The sequence below is a fragment of the Chrysochloris asiatica genome, unplaced genomic scaffold, assembly GCF_000296735.1.
Source record: "Chrysochloris asiatica unplaced genomic scaffold, ChrAsi1.0 scaffold00039, whole genome shotgun sequence".
In the NCBI taxonomy this organism is placed as follows: Eukaryota; Metazoa; Chordata; class Mammalia; order Afrosoricida; family Chrysochloridae; genus Chrysochloris; species Chrysochloris asiatica.
The window spans coordinates 12,824,733-12,830,987 of NW_006408557.1; positions in this window are offsets into that span (position 1 = coordinate 12,824,733).

Consider the following 6,255-nt stretch of genomic DNA (forward strand, 5'->3'; position numbering starts at 1 on the left):
AAGATGGCGGCTCCTGGAGCAGCCGAGCGTCCTGGACTAGAAAGCAATAGATTTCTTGCTTCTGCCACAAATTCCCCCAGCTGTGAGCCTTCCAACCTTGTAAGTATTCCTTTATATGTGGTTCAGAGTTCTGGCACCATCCCCTGAAACTGCTTGGTCGGGTATTCTGTGTTGTTGTTGGCAGAGCTCTCTGCTATACGTCCACCCAATCTGCCATCTTGTTTGTTCCTTTGTAGACTATCTTATACCTAATAACCTTGATATCTCTTTAGGCTATGGTCCTAAGCCCACAGGCCTAACAGCTAATTCCCTCAAAGAGTCTGGTAATTTCTAAGACGTTTTCATAATTTTACCCCTATATGATCATCTGCATTCATGGATATAATTTGTAGCAAAGGTAAATATGCATGTACAAATATCTTCTGTCAAACCTAAATGTATTTGTGAGTATACTCCTACTCTCCCTCACACAACTCTTCAGCCTGAATGTCTATTCAATTGTATATTGTCTTCCCCTTCACCCAGGAAACATGTGTATAATTTCTTCCTAAGTTTAGTTTATAGGATAAGCACTGGACTAAAAAGTCCATTTGAACCACAAGGTTGGTGATGCAAACTCACGAGTTGCTCCTCAGAAACCCTATACAGGTCACTATCAGTTGGAACCAACTCAATGGCACTTAACAACAGCAACAACAATTTTTGGGGGGTTCATTCAGCTTATTGAATGTATATATTCTTATCTTTCATGATGTTATGGAAGTTTTCTTCCAAGAACTCCTCAATTTTCTGTTTGCCATTTTTGTCTCTTACTCTTCAGGAATTCCAGTCATATGTAAGTTATTCCTTTTGATGGTGTTCCACTCAACTCTGAGACTTTCTTTGGATTTTTTGTTTTGTTTTGTCTTTTGTTTTTCTGATTGTTCTTCTGTTTTTGTAGTTGGTAAGTGCCGTTGAGTTGGTTCTGATTCATAGTGACCGGGTATAGAGTTTCTGAAGAATGAATGACGGGGAGTTAGAACCACTGACTTTGCAGTACAAACCAGTCTTTTATCCAGTGCATTATCCTATAGTGTCACAGAATTGAGAGATTGGTCTTCAACTTCACTAATTTGATTTATCATTGATTCAATTCTACTCCTTTGACCTTTCAGTATATTATGTTTCTGAAAACTTAGTATTAATCTTCTGGATTTCTTTTGCTATTTTTGTATGATTTCTAATTTTTAAAATAATTATTAAAGACACACTTAAGAATGGATTACATTCTCAACCTGTATACTAGGGTGCTGCAAAATGGTTGTGGAACTATTGAATTGAAAGATAATGGAATTTTCCCACCAACTTCTTGAAGACCCCTTACGGCCATTGTTTTAATGATCAATAAAACAAAACAAAATTCAAGCCAGTTGCCATCAAATTTATTCCAACTCATATATGTCAGAGTAGAACTGTACTCCATAGAGTTTTCAGTGGTTGTTACTTTGGAAATAGACCCTAGGCCTTTCTTTCAAGACATCTCTGGGTTTCTTTGAACCTCCAGTCTTTTGGTTTACAGTGAACTGCTTAATCATTAATGCCACCCAGGTACTTTCAGATAGTCAATAAGCACACCATTAAGTGCTCAATCACTAGCCTTTAAACTCACTGCCACTGAGTTGATTCTGATTCATAGCAACCCTACAGAATAGAGTAAAATTGCTCCTTTGTGTTTTCTGAGACTGTGAATCTTTACAGTAGCAGAGAGTTTCATCTAAGTCCTGCAGCAGCTGGTGGGCTTGAGCTGACCTTGCAATAAACAGTTCAACCCGTAACATACTATGCCACCAAGACTCCTTTCATTAGTCATTTTATTGTTGTTAAGGATCATCAAAGCAACTGTGTATAGCGTTTCTGAAGTGCTGCTGGTGGGTTTGAACTATCGACTTTGTGATTAGCAGTCCAGTACTTACCTTTCAGCATCACACTGGGACTCCTCATTAGCCAATGCTGTTGTTGTTAAGTGCAGATGAGTCATTTCCTACCCATAGCAACCCTGTATAGAGTTTACAAAGAGTAGTTGGTGAGCTTGAACTGCCAACCTTGTGGTTCAGTCTGACTTTGCAGTCTAGTGCATTAACACACAAATCATAACTACAATGAGATATCACTTCATTCCCACTAGAATGGCTACTATGTTTTAAAAAATGGAAAATAACAAGCTTTGTTGAGGATGCGGAGAAATCAGAATCCTCAAATATTTCTTGTAAAATGTAATTGTAAAATGGAGCAGTCACTATGGAAAAGAGTTTTGGTGAATCCTCAAAAATTTAAACATAAAATTACCATATGATATATACCACAAAGAACTATAAACAGGAACTCAGATACTTGTACAGCAATGTTCATTGCAGTACTTTACATAATATTCAAGAGGTAAAAACAACCTAAGTGTAATATATACACAAAATGAAATATTTTCAGCCATAAAGAGATATGAAGTTCTGATATATGCTACAACATAAATGAGTTTCAAAAAATTATACTGAATAAAAATTCAGACAAAAAAAGAATAAGTATTTTATAATCTCATTTGTATGTAATATCTAGAATAGACAATACACAGAGACTAACGGTTATTAATGGTTATCAGGGTTTGAGGGAAGGTAGCATGGGGAACTGTTGTTTAAGTAGTACTGAGTTTTGTTTGAAATATTGCAAAGCATTTGGAAATGGATATTGATGATTTTACAACATTATGAATACAATTAATGTCACAACATTGTACACTAACAAATTATTACATGTTTTGTTGTTTATATTTTAACATAACACATTTTTTTTTTTAAAGTAAACAAAAGAGTTATCAAAAAAACCTCATTCAGTGATATATCCCTAATCCTGTCTATCAGTATTCTTGAGCACGGTAGATAAGCACTAGACTGTGAACCACAAGTTCTGCAGTTGAAGCCCTCTAACTGCTTTGTGGGGGAACAGATGATGCTTTCTCCTCCAGCAAATGTCACTAAAGACTCAGAAACCCAATAGAGGGTCACTATGAGTCAGAACCAATTCAATGGAACTTCATAACAGCAACATGAGTATTCTATAATGTCAATAATTCAAGTTTTACTTGGCCAATGAGTAAGTAAATAAATAAAATAATTATGTCAAGCAAATAAACAGCTAGAAAGAGGGAGTTTCAGGGTTATTTGGTATTTTCACAATTTTTCAGAAACAGTTTTTAATATAAGGGAACTTCAAAAATTTGTGGAAATATTCCATTACTGCTTAATTCCATTTTTCCATGAACTTTTTGTACTGTATAAATAAACTCCTCAAACTCAATCCACTGAAACAGATTTTCATGTGGAACTTCATGCTGTTAATAGTTTATACATAGTTTCCTCAAATATTTGAAGCTGTAGATGCTCTTATTTTGTTTTAAAGAAACAACATCAATATGCAAATGGCTTAAAAAATAAGAAATATTGCAAAAATACTCTTTTCTAAATTCTGAAGATATTGCTTTATTTTAAGGTATGAAGGGTTATTTAGATTTGGGATGAATAGAAGAGACATGAAAATTTCTGAACTTGTGCAAATATAAACCACTATGGGAAGGCTAGCCACAGGGAACAGCTGTGATTTATATGCCACATTAGTACAAGAGTTTTTCTTTTTATGACAACAACAATAACAACAACAACAACAAAACTCTCCAAGCTGAAATGGGGGAAGGAATAGAAACATTGTTTTGTTTTCACTAATATGAGGTTGGAAACATACTGGCTTTCAAGTGAATTGGCCATGACCACAACAGCACTTAGATCTGAGTGAGTCGATATTGCAGACAGATGTGAGTTTGGCATTTGCATGCCCACATTCAAAACCTTTTCTACTTGTTCTTACCAGCACATTGAGACTGGCCTCGCTGGAGCGACACAAAAGGATTATAAACACCCATTACCTGAAAACATGCCATTTGGCTTACTATGGGGCCTGTGCACTTAGGCTATGATTTCTAAAACTCCGTATATATTTAGGATATTTGACTAATGTTTAGAAATGTTTGGCCTACTGCAGTCAAAGAGCAGGTGTCTCCTATAGAAAGTTAATTAACTCCACTTTCACTAACTGAGTCAGGAGTTCCAAGAGGTATCATTATACCAAAACACACTTGTCAAAGTAAGGAGTGAGGTAGAGGATAGGAGTGTAAAAAAATCAAGATATCTTAGTAGGACCCAAAGTCTAGCCATGTTTTCTCAAGTAAGTGTTTTATGGGACCATTATTTATCTATTTTATTCATTATGCATTTATTTATCTCATTTTTAAAAGGCCTTAAAGCCACAAAAACTGTATTTTTCTAAATAATTTCCTTCATATGCAAAGAGTTTTTATAAATAAATAAGAAAAAAAATGTTAACAAAGACTACGTACAAGCAGGAAAAGATCTGCAAATGATTTTAAAAGATATTCACTTATCTTAGTTGAGCAGGGATAAAAACTTTGAAAATACATTGTGGGAAACCTATGATAATGCAGATCATCTGTTAAACTATGGGAAAACAGGTCCTGTCACACATTGTTAATTGAAGTGTAAACAAGTACAATTGTCACATTTTTCCTTGGTCCCTTTTGTTTTTTGGGGAGACAGGTGGCTAAAGAATTAGTCCTACTGAGTTGCCACTTCTCAGTCACGTATGAATAATAAGCATTCACTTAGATGCTCTGTACAGCAAAGAGAAAGTATACTTCAGAGAGAAGCGGGTCTGTCTCTGCCAGTGGAGAACACCTAGTAGAATTGGGGAGCATAGATTAAGTCAAAGCAAAAGTATACTTCAAAGAGAAAAGCAGGTCTGTCTCAGAGAGTGGGGAGTTGGGGTCCACTGTCTTATAAAGGTGTGAGGTATCTTCCTCCAAGGGTGGGCTAATATATATTGATTAGAAGGATTGGTATGTTGAATATTCATCAATTTTTAGTAAAGGGGTGCAAGCTTCTTGGAAATGGAGTGCCTTCTGTAGTGTTCAGCTCTAGGGGCTTTCTTCATGGGTTGTCTGCCTGCAACCAATTGCTTCTATCAGGGTTTCAGGTCCTGATTTCCTTATCTCTGACCCAAAGCTGTTCTTCTCAATGTTTCCATTCTTATTGTACTAGAGATGTCCTCCCCCTTTCTTGATCACTGTCTAGTAGGGCAGGACTCAAGCAAAGGGATGGATATGAAGCCAGTGTAAGAGAGGGCCCAGGGGTCTAACATGTCCCTGAACAACTGTATTGGGAAGACCTTTCTGGAAAACAATTAGTAGTACTGTTTCAAATTTTAAATTGTATGGATTGTTACTAAAATTCTGCCAATAAATTAATTCCCTCATGTGATCACATAATTTGAATAAGGTACAGTGGCTGCCTATGGGAAAGGGAATTGCATAGGTGGAGACAAGGGCGAGAAAAACTAGTTTATTCTATTCATGCCAATTCTATTGTATAAGTTTTCTAAACATATCCTTGCAGTACCTAGTCACAGAAATAAGTCTAAAAAATGTATTTGGTGGGTACATGAATGACTACACATTTAAAAAAGAAAACAAAAGATTCAGATAAAAGTAGATGACTAATTTCTGCCTATAACTGATTGGAATATCTAAAATGGGGCTACAACATGCCCAGTAAAGGAGGCTTCCTGTGGAGCCTCTGCATTACACAAGGTCATAGGTGGAATCCTGAACAGCATCCAGAATCTTCTGAGGGGAAATTTCCACTTGAAAGGACAAGCAGATCAGCTTAGAGCAGCCAGAAGATCAAAAGATATTTCCTGAAAGAAAGACTGACAGGAAAAATAAAAAACAACATAGGCAGACCGACTGATTACTACAAGAACAAACAAGTGGCTCACCCATGAGACATCAAGACAAGTGGTCGGGTCCCCCTCAGGGCAAACCCCCTTCTAAGACTAAGACTCAATGAGAATATATGCTCTGATTGTTGACCATGTTCGTCACTGATAAAGGGAAGTGAGGGAAAAGCAGCAATGAAGCAGCGAGTTAAACCCTACAACACTCAACAGACCCCTGGTGAACCCAGATGGAGACCTGGCTGGCCAGCAGTGTGGCAAGTCCAGGGGACTCTTGGACCCAGAGTCAGTGACATAGCCACAGAGGACTAGAGTGGAGAGTGAAGCATCCAGCTGATAAGAACAGAGAGCACATGTATAAGTACACCCACACTTGCAGATAATACCCACTTGACCTGGCTTCGGTGACTGGATGATCAGAGC